Below are 16,732 nucleotides of genomic sequence, written 5' to 3'. Positions count from 1 at the left end.
CTTGGGACAAGAACACTGAGTTTATTATTATTCCTTCCAGTGCCCCATCATGGTGATGGCCAAATGAGTATTCTGATCTTGCTCTAATTAGGTATAATATGTATATGTGTAGGTATAATACTTTTGTTTTCAAGGCTTGCCTTTCCATTCTTCCTTTTCTTAGCAGAATCTTTATATCCTATCACATTTCCTTCAGTAGAGTCAAGCCAAGCTAACGAGCAGAAGTGAGTACAGTTCTAATGTTAAGTTTGAGAGGGCACCTCGATCCTTTTTTTTTTTTTTTAATATCTGGGAAGCCATAAATGTTTGGAATATGTGTGCTGTTTTATGTAGTGAAATTAGGGAAAAATTAGTGAAGGTACAGGTTCCATTTTCTGTGATCGTTTCATCTTCTGTTCATAAATCTGATCCTTATGAACTTGGTAGAAACTAAAGAAGCAACATACGGTGTTGGAAAGAAGATTGAATTTGGAGTCAGAGGACTTGAGGTCAGTTACTAGCTCTGCACCTACCACGTATGTTGCCTTGGGCAAATATCTTCACTTTTCTGGGCTTCCATTCTTCCTTTTCCATTTCCATCATCACCATTATCACTTTTTCCTCAAATGTATAATAAAACTGCAACAATAACAACTAACATTTATATAGTGCTTACTGCATGCATGATGCTGCAATGAGTGCTTTACTTTAATTAGTATCTCACACAACCACCCTGGGAGGTAGGTGCAATTATATCCCCATTTTACAGCTGAGGAAACTGAGGTAGACAGAGGCGAAGTGACACAGCTAATAAGTGTCGGATGTCTCATTTGAATTCACGTCTTCCTGACTCCAATACCTGTCATTATCCACAGGGCCATTTGGTTTCATGGAGCAACTGAACTGGATGACCTCCAGAAGAAGTTCCTTCTACCTTTATGTCAATGATTCTTCTGCTTCCTAATCATTTGTCTAAATGCTTTTTCTGTTGGGATGATCAAGGTGTCTGATAGCACCAGGAGCCAGTTTTTGCCTGGTTCATGTCTAGATTGATAAGAGAAGGCCATGTGTCTAATTTGTTAAAAATTTGTGAGAAGGCAGAAAAGTCTAGGGTCCAGAGTGTGATGGCAATTGACGTAAAAGACCAGAAATCTCTCTTTCTGGGTCTGCTTCTTAAATAATTGGTTTGAGATGACCCATTTCAGTCCAGAGTGTGTATTTTCCTATCCACTATATTTACTATAGAATGTATCAAGTGGAGACACAAAGGCACCTAGGTTCAGATCATCTCTACTATTTACCACCTTGGTTCAGTCACTTAAACTTTTCTTGCCTTCATGTCTCCTCAGTCTCCTATTTTAGATTCTGCAAGTGAGTTGACTTAAGATTCATGGGCTTGATTTTCTTGAGTCGACTCTGCTTTGCTTTTTTGGATTTGTACATTTCTAGTTGCTATGATCATGCCTCAAAATTAAGAATTTTTTTTTAACAAGCAGCAGGTGGTCCTCCTCAAATCTGCCAGTTCAAATGTTTTTGCCTCTAAAGATGGACTGAAAGTAATTGTATCTGGCGTGTTGTGAAGTAAAATGGTCTCCGCTGCTAATTATTCCATGTCCATGACTTTGTTCTAGGCAGTTTCCCATTTTAATTCAAGAAGTAAGCGTCTGTAAATGTGTATATGTGCTAAATATTCCTCTTCCTATCAGTAGACTAGACAGAAATAAAGAGACAGAGTAATTATACTCTTTCTTCCATCCCTCTTCCTTCTAGTAGATTTTTTTCCTTCTTCTCCTGTTGTATGTAGTGTAAATAGAAAACAAGTATTTGGTTTGCTAAAACTGAAATACATTTTATGATAGAAGCAGGGGACTTGTAGCAAGGAGTGGTCTTGTCATAGCAGCATGATCCATCGGCTTCAGAATGTTTATTCTGAAGGATTGGTACTTGATTTTTTAAAATGGAGTATCCTGCGTAATGTGGGTTTGTAAATGAAAGCATCTGAAAGGGATATGGGTTATTTAGCTTTAACCCCACAAGATTTAAATTGGACCTCATTTCTTTTCTTCCTGATCATTTTTTCCACATTGGGCTTTTAAAGCATTTCTTTCTCCATCACATGTCCCACTTAAATATATTATCACTTTGGGGGATTCTATTTCTTTTCTCCCCCCAAGGAGTCACATCACTCTATAGAGACCAGTGGGAGAGCCATACACTAGTGCCAGTAATGGCAAAAGACTTGCAGAAAATGAGAAAATTAGAGTAGATACATACAGGAAAGGAAACAGTGTGAAATCCTAACTAAGAGACATACCAGTGAGGCTGAAGAAAGATACTAGCCCAACTCCTGTGCTGCCCAGATGGGTTTTTGCAGTGTTTTCTACCTGGCTTGATTTGGCTTGATTTGGCCCTCACCTCAGGACTCTCTTGTGCTCAGCTGATCCGTTTCCTTCTTTGGTTGGAGTTTCCATGGCCCTCTACCACCTAAACCAGGTCTCTTCACCAATATTGAGACTGGCTTTTTTATCCTAATACAGTATGAGTGAAATCTAAGTTGGGAATTCTATCTACTGAACAGAAGCAGAACTGAGCTTGAGTAAAAATGGTATGAAGTGGATTAAGATTCCTCTTAAGTGGTTGTTCCTTCTTATTTATACTGACTCACATGGTAACTTCAAGAACATTTTTTTTTCTGGGGGATGGGGGGGAGGCACTCAGGATACCATTGTCTTTCCTGATTGGCAGAGGATGAAAGAGCATTAAATATAAAAATAGTAATTTCTCCTAGCCTGCTTCCTTATCCACAAAATGAGAGGGTTGTACTAAATGACCTTTGAGTGTTATCATTATATTTTTCTATCTCACAATAGATAAAGTCTTGCCTTTTATTTTAGTAAGTCCTCCTACTCAATTCTACTTGACTATATTTTAGCAATTACATTTGCGAATGATATCTTCATTTAGGGCTCTGGAACATTATTAAAATTCTGATTTTCTTCCATTCTTTCTTTTGGAGTTCTGTACCCAAATATACTGGATATACAATGCCACATTGGTAAGCATGCTGATTATACTAATTATAATGAAGGATGTACAGAATGGTAAACTACTCCCACTTTTAACAGTATATTAGTTCAGTATCTTCTTTGTTCCTAAATATAAGTGTAAGAAAATTCCTATAACCTCTCTCCTCATCTCTCATCCTTCATGTTTAATTGTATTTTCTACATTGAAGCTTGTAGAATCCACCCTCCCTAAGACTGCTCATTGTTTATTAGACAACATATTCTCCTTTTCTTCATTCCATTAATGAGGAAGTATTACTCTTTTGTTGTGTAGCTTACTGGTTTTTGATTTTTATTTTTGGTGTGATTTTGCAGTGTGAAATCCTAAAAGAATTTTTTGTGGAATTAGATCACAAGGGAAGAAAAAACCTCAAGTATTCCTGGTGGATGGGATTACATGGAGAATCCTAACATAAACTAAATTTAAAATTTAGATTAGGCATTTTTCATTATGCAGTGGAAGGAATACTAAATTAGAAATTAAAACACTTGGGCCCTAGTCCTGGCCATTCTATGTACTACTTCTGTGATTATTTTTCTCTGGATCTGGTCTCCTTTTCTGTAAAATTAGGTGGTTGGATCAGATGATCTTTGCAGTTGTCTTGAGTTCTAACAAAGATAAGACTGAACTTCCCTTTATTGATTTTCATAAAAAGCTTGCCAGATTTCTTACTGGTAGGAAATTTTTTTCTTTCCTATCAAATGCTGAGTTTGTCTTAAAAGGCAATTGATGAAACTGTTATAAGGACAGAAAGTAAAATGGAGATCACTTGATTCTGATGGAAAACAGGCCAATTTTATGGTTAATGGGCATCACTAAGCATGCAGTGGCTGGGAATCTTCTGTAGCACCCTCAGAGGTCTTGTTGGGTATGCTTCTAAGAGGGCTGGGAGTTCCAGGTCATCCATGAGGCCTTTTGAAAGACAGGAAGCTATTTTGAATACCTCGTATTATGCCTGCTAAGTGCTGGGCAACTGGGCTAAGCACTTCACAAATGTTACATTATTTAATCTGCACAACAGCCTTATGAGCTAGGTGATATTATTATGACCATTTTGCCGTTGAAGAGACTGAGGTAAATAGAGATTAAGTGACTTGTCCAGGGTCATACAAATAGTATCTGAGGCTGGATTGGAGCTCAGATATTCCCGTCTCCAGGTTCAGGTCTTTATCTAGACTTACCTGAATATGATGAGTCACACACACACACACACACACACACACACACACACACACACACACGAGATATGTATTAGTACAATTAAGTAGTGGAGTGAAGGAGAGGTCTACATTCCTGTAAAGAGTTCTTGAAGTTTGTGGGTGCCCCTCTGATTCACGGTGGGCTGGCCCCATCCTCCTGATATTCCAGATGAGCTGTAGCTTCAGTTGAGCAGCCAGAAGTGATCTGCCGTATAATTCAGCACCATGTCTTGTATTCAGAGTATTCTGATCTTGAGTTTATAGGAAGCTTGAGAAGAGACTAAGTAAAATGATCCCTCCCCAGTCCATATCGAATATCTATCTGATATCCTGTTTCCCCTCTGTAGCTCTTCATTGCTTTGTCATCATTTATCTCTCCTTTGCCCTATGAATAAATGTGCAGCACACTTTATTTTGTATTTTTGTAATGAATCGGCAAAAGGTAGAACTGCTGAATAGAGTTCTTTTGGGTTATTGTATAAACTTGTAAAGAAAAAAAGGGAGTCAACCAATTAACGAGCTAGGCACTAGGCTAGATACTAATGAAGACAGAAATGAACAATCCTTGCCCTCCACAGGTTACATATTATTAGGGGAAGAAAGGCCAAAAGTCCATATACAGACAATAAATACTAAGGCCAGCAGCAGATGCTAGCTGGAGGCTGGGACAGAAAGGTCTAATGTTAGACAGGTGCCATGTACATTCAGTGCAGCATCTCTAATGTCCAGGTATTTGGATTGTCCATTGTTGGACCTGAGCTTTGAAGGCAACTAGGGATTGATCAAGAGAGGTGAGGAGGAGTGAACATTTCAATGGCCTTTCCCACTATATGATTCTGCTCTGTTCAGGATATCGGAAGATAATGCTGTGGGGCTTTGGTGAGTTTGTAAGAAAGCATGGGACCTTGGTAATATAATTAGGGTAAAGAATTTAAGTGGATCTTGGTAGAACCAACACTCACTTGCTTTGAGCAGATTTTCCATTTACGTTTCTCAAAATAAAATTCTAATATACTTTTTTAATGGCTCAATGAAATAAAATGGAAAGCTCAATTATTGTCTTCATTTGCTTAGATCAGCTTCTAATGATTCACATTTTATCGCTAGTATTCTCTAGTTCTTACTAGCTATGTTTCTAACCACTTTTCTTTTGTATGTTTTTGGTGTTTCCACCCTCACCCTTTCTTATAGGTGAAAGAGTGTGCTCTCCTAAATAGAATTTGGAGGTATTTTATGAATAGCTGTCATTTATATTACAGAAGTACACAGATAGATTGGTTTATTGATTTTTTTTTTTGCATCAAAGAGTTGTTAGAATTAAGCCTGATTAAGAGTTCTCCCTAGTATAAATTGGTAGCGAAATGTGAACTCTAAACTGCACTTAAATACCAGTTAGTCTTTAAATACTTTCATTCATTAAACTTTGTATTGCAGCCAAAGTAAATAATTAAGCTTACTCATGAAAGCATAGGACTTTAAAATAGCAATACAATTTTTAGTGGGTTTTGTTTGTTTGTTTGTTTTAAGGTATTGTCCTTTTTGTGGGCATGGAAATGTCCAGTGAGAAAATATCTAGATGAAGTTCAGTAAGTGGTTGAGAGTCTTTTCTGCATACTTCCTTTATTGACTGTTTTTAGGTGCTTATGGATTGTGTTTTGCTGCCTGTATTTTAGGAATATGCTCCTTAAGTTACCCTGGTGATAAAGGTCTAGTTAATAGGAGGTAGAGGTGAGGCTAGATGACTCAGTGGATAGAGTGCTGGGCCTGGAATCAGGAAGATTCATCTTCCTGAGTTCAAATCCAGCCTCAGACACTTGCCAGCTGTGTGACCCTGGGCAAGTCACTGCCCCCTGTTTGCCTCAGGGTCCTCCTCTATAAAATGAGATGGAGAAGGAAAAGCAAACCACTCTAGTATCTTTATGACCCAAATGGGGTCACAACTGAGCAACAGGAGGAGGCAGTATGGCATCTTGACAAGAACATTGACTATAGAATTGGGAGTACCTGTGTGTGCTAAGTGCTTTATAAACATCTCCTTTGATCTTTGCAACAGTCCTGGGAAGTAGGGGCCATTATTATCCCCACTTTACAGCTGAGAAAACTGAGGCATACTTGCCCAGAGTAACCCAGTTGTCTGAGGAATTCAACTAGATAGCCTCTGAGATTCCTTTCAGTTTTAGTCCTATGGTCTAGATACTTAGATTTGGCTAATGTTTGTTAATGAAATACTGTCCTTTTTGTACTTTAAAAAGCGTGTTTCTATTTTTAAAAATATCAGCGATTGGTACTTATTAGGTATGGAAATGGTTTTTTGTTTATTTTTTAGCTTTAAGGCTACGAGTGTATAGTTTCTACATTGTCCTATTTTCCTTCAAAATTCAAGGCACCTAGAATAGCTGCTTTTGTGGACCTTCTTGCGATGGTTTATCTTGTTTCTTTCTGCCTTTATTTTTTGGCTTATGAATGAATTAACAAAATGCCCTTACCATGGGCTTGAGACAGCTTAACTTGGATCCACTTTCACTCTGGCCTGCTGAGATGCTTCATCAACTGCTGTCTGTCTCCACTGGTAGTTATCCACAGTAACACAATTCTTGTGGTGTTTAAAAATAGTTTAATCTGAATGGGTAATATATTCTGTTATGGAAATGAAAGAGTACTTCTATTCAAGTAGTCATGCCTTCCCTTTGTCAGAGGTAGGTGACTAAAGAGGTGGTAGGTGAGGCTGGTGTGTACTTTGCATTTCATCCGTGTCTGCTTAGCTGTGTTCACAATAACAAAGAAGACAAACTGCCAGGGTGCTGAGAAAATAATATGGTTCAGCAAAGCACAATGAGTTATACTGACATTTTTGAGTTAGTGTGCTAATCTGGCTAAATGGACGTAGCCCTGGATGACGGAGACCCTGAGTCACAGAGACTTTGGACATTTTCCCAGGAGGATAGATCTTTGGGCTAGACTATACCGAGGCATTCAGGAGAGCTGTTTGTTTTGGGGTTCTGGCCGCCTTAAGTCAAGGTCTCCCACTTAAATTTTGGTGTGCCAGACAGGAGCTAGAGAAGAGGAAATGAGCCCCAACTGGATGAATGCACTGGCCAGTGAGCAGCAGAGACTGGCCTGATAGATACAGACTGAAGCAGCAGCAGCAGCAGCAGCAGCAGTGGTAGAGGTAGAAATGCCTGCTTTGTGCCAGAAACTGAGCTAAATGCTTTTCAGATATTTGATCCATCCTAAAGTTGTGACAGTTGAAGTCCAATCATCTCTTCGTATTTCTCCCATTTCCCCAGAGTGTGATGCTGGGCAGATTCCTTCCTGGATTTTTAATCTGACCTTAAACTTTTTTTTCTCTTTAAATTCTTTAAAATTCTTTAAATGGCTGAGAGGAAGATGTAGGGAAAAGGGAAAAGAGATGACCTGGGCTATGAGACCCTTTGTAGCTATCTCTACCTTGTTTATATAGGTTTTTTTAAAAATGTCATTTGCTACATTGCCATTGACTGATATTGTATGATCTTATAAATTCAGTTTGAGACTAAGAGAGATCCCTTGGGAGAAGTTTTTTTTTTCCTCCTGGTTTTATTCTCGGCCAAGGGCTGAGCCTTTTAAATATAAGAGGGTTTCTGCCCAGGAAGGGAGATGGGCAGGGAAGAAGGAAGGAAGGAAGGAAAGAAATAAGCATTTATTAAGCACTTAATGTGTTCCGGGCACTGCATTAATTTCATTACAAATATCTCATTTGATTGCTAGGTGCTATTATTATCCCCATTGTATAGATGATGAAACAGTCAGGCAGTAGTTAAGTGACTTGCTCAGGAGGAAGCAGCTAGTAAGTGCCTGAGGCAGGATTTGAACTCAGGTCTTTCTGCCTCTAGGCCCAGTGCTCTAGCTTCTGTGCCTTCTATCTTCCCTTTTAGAAATTATAGGTCTGACCATGTTACTTCCTTTTATTGATAAATCTTCAGTGGCCCTTTGTTTCCCCTATAACAGTAGTTCTCAAAATGTGGTCAGGGCCAAGACCCAGGAGTGTGGGGGTGGGTAGGTGTGATGGCTAGGTCTGTGGACAAAGATTTTAATTTCTTTCTTTCTTTCTTTCTTTCTTTCTTTCTTTCTTTCTTTCTTTCTTTCTTTCTTTCTTTCTTTCTTTCTTTCTTTCTTCCTTCCTTCCTTCCTTCCTTCCTTCCTTCCTTCCTTCCTTCCTTCCTTCCTTTCTTTCTTTCTTTCTTTTTTTAACATTTTCTCCTTAGTCATGTTTCATGGAAGAATTAAAATGAATGGGAGAAACCCTGGGAAAAACCAAAATAAAACACAAGAGAAAATAGTCTGCTTCATTCTGCATTCTAATTCCATAATTCTTTCTCTAGATTAAGATTTTAATTTCTAATATGGTAATTATTGATGGTTATAACTCATATAAATAGAAGCTTTGGGGGAGGAGTCATGAATAATTTTTAAGATTATAAAAAGGTTCTAAGATCGCAAAGTTTGAGAACCACTGTTATATTGGATAAAATAAAAGCTCCGCAATCTTCATCAAACCTTCCACAATCTGGCTTTAGCCCTCACCTCTCCTGGCTTCCTATTTTTAGTCCTCTTTAATACATTCAGTATTCCAGCCAAACTGGACCACCAGCTATTCCCAAAACTTATTATTCTAGTTTCTCTCTGGGTGACTTGACACGGGCCATTCCCCCACCATAACTAAAACGTATTCTTACCTCTGCCTTTCAGAATTATCCCATTTCTTTAGTGTTCTGCTCAGGCACCGTTTTCTACCAGAAGTTCACCAAGCCCCTCACTTGGTCATGCTTCTTACCCTTCACAAATTACCTTTCATTTACTTATTCATGCATACACTCTAAACCAGTAGTGTCTCACCCAAATAAACGTGAGGGGGTCACTATAGCATATATAGGGGCAGATTATTGACTCAGAAAAAACACATGTATACATTATATTTCATTGGATCTTTACTAATTTTGTTAATTATTTCCCAGTGCCTCACTTGGCAGTGTTTTGGGCTAGGGCTAAAGCATTTAACACCTCCGTTGTACACTACAAATTGCAGAGAAGGTGCCAAGAACCTGCTTTTGAACGTACCTAGCTATGTCTAAGGGAAAAAATAAGTAGGACTTTATTAACTTATATCCTAGTGAATTTTTCCCTACTAATTCTCTGATCTTGAAATATGTCACCTCTGATTTGCATGAATATACTGCCCTGATGTAAAAGCAAGATAGTTATTTTGATTTCTTTTGCACCTCTCTGGCTCGCAGCATACTCTTTCCTTCTACGTAATGAGACTAAACCTTACACGTGACTCTGAGATATCCTACGAGAATGGACTGGGGACTGAAGTGAAGCATGACTTGAGGCCTGTCTAAAGTCATGGGCTGGATGAAGCAGTCAGTAATCCTGAAAGCTGGGGCTCCAGCTAGGAACACTGTTCCTTGCTCATATGAAAGTTTATAGAATGATGACTGTGAAGATGTTGGGTGTGGGAAAGGTTAGAGCTATGGAGAACAATGCTGCTGCTAACATGGTTTATATCCTTACATGGGAAAGACTAGCTCATTCCGCCATCTTCTGCCAGTATGATAAGAAGACGTTAGTAGATCGCATATGGAAGCCTTTGCAGAGTCCACATTCCTAACCCTTGCCCACAGATCTTTTTCCATTTATTTAGCTAGTGACCTAAGGAAAAAAAAGTCATAAAGCATTTAAAAGCAGCTGGCTTTGGAAAGAGCCTGCCTGTATATCTAGTTATCTTCCTTACCTCATCCTGCCTTCAATATTCCCACCATGCTTCAGAAAAGACAACGGAGAAGGAATAATCGGGCTGCTGTCATGGCTTTCTGCCTACATTCCATCTTTGTCTCAATGTGATATAAATAGCCATGGGAAATCGCAAAGTGCATGTGTATGTTGAAGCCTCAGTACTTAACTATTGTGGGGAATTAGACATTACACCAAAGTGGTACGTAATTCACCGTTGAAAGAGACGCTTGAAACTAGGTAATGGTTTCCTTGAAATTTGTAAACATGTTTGTTAATTCAGGCTGACATCTTATCCACGATTTAGAGAGTGCATCACATGGGCCTCCTTTAAATGGAAGGAAAGCCATTCACATAGATGCCTGAGTCCCCCTGCCTCTCCCTGCTCCCAGTGCCTATTGGTTTTTTTTTTTTGGATGTATTTACAACTTGTTGATACATTCCTATGAATTTAATTAAGGAAACATTCTGATTGTTTTTATTTTCAATGTTGTTTTTTTTTTCCTCTCCAAGTTTGTTTAAGCTACTACCTCTTAATGTGATTAACCAGTCACCTAACACTGATTGGTTGTCAGGTAGAAACAGCATTTAAGCATTGTCAAGTAGTATGATTTTGAACATATTTTCTTGAATTTCTTGGTATGGATTTTGGCTACCCATGAACTCAGTTTGTCTTTAGGGTAATGTTTAGTTACTTGGCTCTCTTGAGAATTTGTACTAGATCAAAAAATTAAATAATATATGCTCTATATATTAATAAATAATCATTATTTAATAAATTAATTATAATAAATTAATTAATTATAACAAATTATTTTATATTTTATTGTATTTTATATTTATATATAATATTTATATGTTATAAAATGTAATAAATTAATTATAATTAATAAATAAATAAACTACTTATAGTTTGCTTGGGGTATAGCACAGTCACTGAATCAGGATTGTAGAACTGGAGGAGACCTTAGTGACACCTACTCCCTTCATTTTTCAAATGGAGAAACTGAGGCCTAGATTTGTGGTGACTTTTCTAGGGATACACAGCATGACACATGGTAAGTATTCAGTAAATCTGTAGATAGATATTGAATAATTTGAGAAATAGCATGCCAGAGACAATTTTCTCAGTGGATGGTAGGTTTCTTTATTTGTGTGTGTGTGTGTGTACATATGTGTAAATATGTATGTATGTATGTGTATGTATATATGTTGGTCAGTTCTGTATGAGAAGATCATCATCAGCTCTACTGTGATTTATAATCATGCATAGTTGCTTGAAGCACTGGAAGATGAAGTGAATTGACCTATGGACACTCCCTGTGCATTCTGAACTTTGACCCAGCTCTCTCCAGTTCCCACTATGCTAAGCTTTGCCTCCTTTCAGTATTAGAATTTCTTGATCTGAGTTGTGTGATATAGCTAGTTCTTTAGGATTCAGTTTTCATAAAAAATATTCTGTTCCTGCTTTCTGTATGGCATTCATGGTGATTTCTTATTTGCATTTACAACCATGATTGTGCTATGAGGAGACAGTCAGACATAAGACCTTATGTTTCCACGATGATAAACTCTCTCAAATAAAAGAGATATGACTATTTTCATTTCCTAGAGTTAGACAGCTGATTGAAGAAAACAACCACTTAAGCATCAGCCTAATCTAGACCAGAAACTTGGAGTCTGTAAACTTGTTTATTAAGCCTTTTGGTAGCTATTTCAGTATAATTGGTTTCCTTTGTAATTAATTATGTGTATCTTATCTTATGCATGTAAAAACGATGTGAGAAGGAATCCACAGGTTTTACCAGCTTCTCCAATGGGTAAATATCCCTCACATGTACACTTACAGATTAAGAACCTTGAGAAAGTTGGGGAATTTTGAACTAGGTTGAAGATTTTTGTAATTATTTTTTGTCTTTGTAAAGAAAAATTGTTGACTTTAATTTCTCAGAACTCCTTTTTCCCTCCACTAGGAAAAAGAGATGTATAACCCATCAATAAGAAAAAAGAACTCGATAGATACTTGTTTCCTAATAAGTGTGGTCTTCCCACTCAGCATCCTTTTGGAGTTCTCTATGGGGTGAATAGACATGGGGTTTAGAGGAGAACATTCTGGCTTCCAAGAAGACTTGGAACTTCCTACTGACATAGCTGGGCTCTTCTCCTTTTATAACAATATGGCGGCACCTAAGGTTTTTACTGTTGTTTGTGTTGGCTTTACCCGGTTGAAATCTTCCCCCCTTCCCCCACTTCTGGAGGCAAAAATATAGCAGAAGACAATAGCTAGTTGCCTTATATAAACTACCTGTACATTCGGAAGTTAAACAAAACTTTCTAGTTCTGACTGCTACATAGAGAATCTGCTATTTCCTTTCCTGTCAGTAAACAAAAAGCAATCAGTTAAAAGAGTGGGAAATTAGTTATTTACAGGATGTTTGCTGTATCAAAGGAAGGAAAAGTTCTTTACGGAATTGAATCTATTGTGTTGGGGATATTATAGCTTAATTAAGTACAGCTTCTAGACATGGGAAATTAACTGAAAAAAAATACACACTAACAGTCATTGTTTTAATCAGAGTTTTAAGAATTTATTTCCTAAATTTAAAGTTTAGAATTTTATAATGTATCAGCATAGCATGGAGGAGAAGGGAAAAACAGAAAGTTGATACCTAATTAAGGCAGAACATTTACTCTTCTTACCATTTCCACCCTCCCACCCTTCCCCGATCCATCTCCAAATAAAAACTCTGATGAACTATATTAATGTCAGGATGTTATATGTCAGTGTATTTTGCTTATGAAACATCATTTTCAGAGTTTTAAATATTTGAAATTTTGAGTGAGCTTACTTGTCTTGTGTGCTAACCTAATTAAATAGGGTGAGACTGATATGGTAGGTTTTCTGACAGTGAAACCAGTTAGATTGTTGGGCAAGGTGATAAAATAGAAGAAAGATTATTGGATTTAGAAGCTCTAAGTTTTATGGCATGTTTCCCCCCAAGCTTTTTCACCTTAGGCAAGTCATTTCCTTATCTCTGGGATTTCTTTATCTGTAAAATAGCACTAGCAATCTCAAATGAAGCTCAAATGATACATTCATAATTTTTGCGTGGTCTTCTTAACCACGAAACACTATGCTAATAGAAGATGGCTTCAGTTAGTTGTGAGGAATGACAGATGGACCAGGTCATAGAATAATTTTGGATACTATATACTCATTGTCTTCCTTGTTTTTTCTCCTTGTTAACAAAAACAAAAAACAAAACAACTCACGTAGAGTTCAGGAATCTAAGCTCTGTTTGCAGAAAGTTATCCCACTGAAAGAGAAGGAATAATTCTCTTTACTCATCAGCAGTTACTAAAAGATGTAAGGAATAGTGCAGTTTTAGTTCTTAGAACATTTTGTATTTGCTTAAAAGTAGGCCACTTGTGAAAAGAGATTAATTTAAAGTGGTCAGACAGTGTAGGCTTACAGTGTTAATTAGTACGATTTCTGTGAAGATTTGGGCAGGTAATTGGCTATCAGCCATATCTTATCTATTAAATATGTTCTGTCTCTATAAAAGGAGTTATTATCTGCCCCATTGCCTCATGACAAATGAGGATAGGTAGGTACCAAGTTGGTCTCACTTGTATGGTTCTTATTGGCCCCTGCAACAGCAAGGACTCTGGAATACACAGGAAGAACTGCTGTACAGGTTCTTAGTTCTCCTTTTCTAAAAGGAAAACAGCTTTTGAGGGGTCAGAGTCACTTTAGTCAAGCACATATATCATTCACATAGTTTAGGGGGAAAAGTCAGCACCCAGAACTTCAGAAAAAATACAAACAGAGAAATAAAGATCAACAGGTAGGGCTTCCAACTGTCTGACCATAAGCAATACATACATCACAGGTCAACAGACAGATCCAACTGTCTGACCATTATATACATACATGGTTACCAGAGAAAGAAGCACCAACATCTGGATTTTCAAAGCCAGGGGGCTTCCCAGAGTCTCATCTGACCAAACAAACCTTCCAAAAACTAAGCCCCAAAACAAAAGCTAGCCTCAGAGTATATAGATATACTTTTCAGAGCCAGAGGGCAGGACCCTCTGACCCAGTGCCTCAGTATAAATGAACAAAAGGTATTTAGGCCTATTAATGGGTGGAGAACATCTTTAACCTTTCTCCCCATCCACCATTAACCTTAAATTACCATTACAGCCCCACAGGATAGAATTAGTACCATTGGGTAGGGCTTATAGGGACACCAATTCCAACTCAATATCGTGGGGGATGAGGGGATAATTTCATAACATCTAGAACTCTCCAAAATTTGCCAATGGTTTGGAAAGTAGTGATTCCTGAATCATGATTTGTTTGGGTTTTGGGGGGAGAGGGGAGGGCAGATAAAAAGTTGAGCTATTTGTTATACCTGAGGAGGAAGCCAACAGATTTGTTAAGTTGTTGCAGCTAGCATGTCATCATCATCATTATTATCATTATCCTTACCTTTCAGCAGACCTCTAAGCCTCTAAGATTCCTTGAAAGTCTGAAACTGTGATTTATAAGTCTGTACTTTTGTACAAATAGAGGAACATTACCTTTAAAGGAGTTATTATCTGCCCCATTGCCTCACTGTCAGATGAGGATAGGTAGGTACCAAGTTGGTCTCACTTATATGGTGTGCCAATATTTATATGTAAAACAGTTTTTTCTTAACAGAATTCAGTGTTAAAATGATGTTAACGTGGAACTGTGTTACTGTGACACTTAAGTACTGTGCCATTCCCTTGTTGCAGGTTTCTCATTTTCCTTGGAATGATGATCAGGCACTGAAGACAGGTACCTCATTTCCATTCCATACAAGGTAAGCCTCTCCAGGAAGGTGATTCATTCATACACATCTACTCAGTCTAAGCAAATGAGGGGGTGGGGAACAGCTGACTTCTTGAGAAATGGGTTTATGAGAACCATTTATTCACTTCTGAGTTGTTAACGCATCCTTTTTCAAATTTCCAGAATTATTTAGTCATGCCTGTTCCCTGTATTTGAGTAGATGGGCTTTTCTTCCCTCCTTTCTTTGCAGAGTTGGAGGAGGTGGGAAAGTTGTGGAATGTTGTATATCCTGTTAAGCTCAGGTGATAGAATAGTCATAATATTAATAAATAATAGCTACCATTTATGTTGTTCTTACTATGGGCTAGAGACTGTGCTAAGTGCTTTATACTTACCATCTTGTTTGATCCTACCAATAACCCTGGGAGTTAGGTGCTTGTTATTATCTCTGTTTTGAGGATGAGGAAACAGAGGCAGACAAAAGTTAAGTGCTTTGCTCAGGGTAAATGTCTAAGTCATATTTGAACTCAGGTCTCCCAGACTCCAGGCCTAGCACTCTAACTTCACTTAGCTCACTCTATCCTCAAAAAGGACCACAAGTAGGAGGTAGTTGTCAGATAGAAGAAGCCTTCTCAATAAAAAAAAAAAAAATGAAAAGGGCTATATATTACATTTTTTAAAAAAGCTAAGAGCTTTTGTTTTTATATCACTTTAATTTGCAAATAATATTTTTCTTGTCTTCTAGACCCAGAGAGTCAACCCTTGTGATAGGCAATAAATATAAAAGAGGAAAATCAGTTAGTTCAGTAAAAATAGCCAATATATAAACTGAGTCTGTCATACAAATGGCATTCCACATCCGAAACTTCCCACGTATTCAAGGAAGGGCCAGCCTTGGTCACTACATTATTCTGCTTTGCTCTTTCCATTGGTAGTTCTGGTATATACATTTCTGGTTCTGTCATGCATCAGTTCATGCAAACTTTCCCATGCTCCTCATTCATACTGTTCATCATTTCTTACAGCACAGCAGTCATGCATGACAGCTTTCTCAGCCATTCCCCAACTGAGGAGGTGTCACCTTCCCCACTAGTTCTTTGCTAGCATAACAAGTATAGCTACGAACGTTGATATATGCGGGACCTTTCTTTCTTGGCTTTGACCTCCTTGGGGTATGCTTAACAGTGGGAATCTCTGTCCATAACTGGATAGTGGAAGGAATATCCTTGTTTCATTTACTCTAAACAGATTCTTTAGAAGAAGAGAAACAGAGGCCTGTGATGGAGCCCCTTGTAGTTCTGTTCCATTGTTGGTGAAAGTGCTTTCGTTGGGGAATTCAGAAATTTTGTCTGATGAAATGATGCTTCAGTCTTCATACTTTGAAATTTTGTTCCTTGTAGCATTGCTGCTGTGTAAACATAGACACTCTCTCTCCTTCTGTCTGTCTGTCTCTCTTTCTTTTTCTCCTTTCCTCCCCCGCTTCTCTCCTCTCCCCCATCTTGTGCCATTATCTCTCCCGATGTTTTTATTTTCACTTGATTCATGTCAGTAGAATGCTTACTCAGACTTTTCTAGATATTCAACCAGCAATTTGTATGACCACTATGTACTGTTTTATGCCATGTAATAATACTTTATAATGACTAAGTCTTGAATACAGAGGGATGTATAGAAAAATGCCAGGTATAATTTGGATGCAAGATAACAAGTAGTTTGCCATTTTACAAGGTTTTCTGTAAATGAGCATAGGGTCAGTTGCCAAATCTCACTGTCCTGGATGAAATAAATTATCCTCTATGCACTGGCTAAATCTCAGAACTTTATATATCACTTTATGGTTAAAAGATTCTTCATATAATATCTTACTAATTCTTTGCGCCAACCTTGTGAGGTA

The 16,732-nt window shown here is 37.8% G+C and overlaps 1 protein-coding gene across 3 annotated transcripts in view; it reads left to right on the top strand.

Moving 5' to 3' along the window:
- Positions 1–16,732, top strand: part of SIPA1L2 (signal induced proliferation associated 1 like 2) — a 249,998-nt gene that overhangs the window by 48,178 nt on the left and 185,088 nt on the right. For all 3 annotated transcript variants that reach the window (XM_072647498.1, XM_072647496.1, XM_072647497.1), the window contains exon 2: positions 14,802–14,869. The gene's annotated coding sequence lies outside the window, so the exon portion shown is untranslated. The remainder of the gene's footprint in view (positions 1–14,801; positions 14,870–16,732) is intronic.

The sequence above is a fragment of the Notamacropus eugenii genome, chromosome 2 (assembly GCF_028372415.1).
Source record: "Notamacropus eugenii isolate mMacEug1 chromosome 2, mMacEug1.pri_v2, whole genome shotgun sequence".
Taxonomy (NCBI): Eukaryota; Metazoa; Chordata; class Mammalia; order Diprotodontia; family Macropodidae; genus Notamacropus; species Notamacropus eugenii.
Note: the sequence above shows the minus strand (reverse complement) of the source record. Positions and strands in the feature narration are given on the sequence as shown.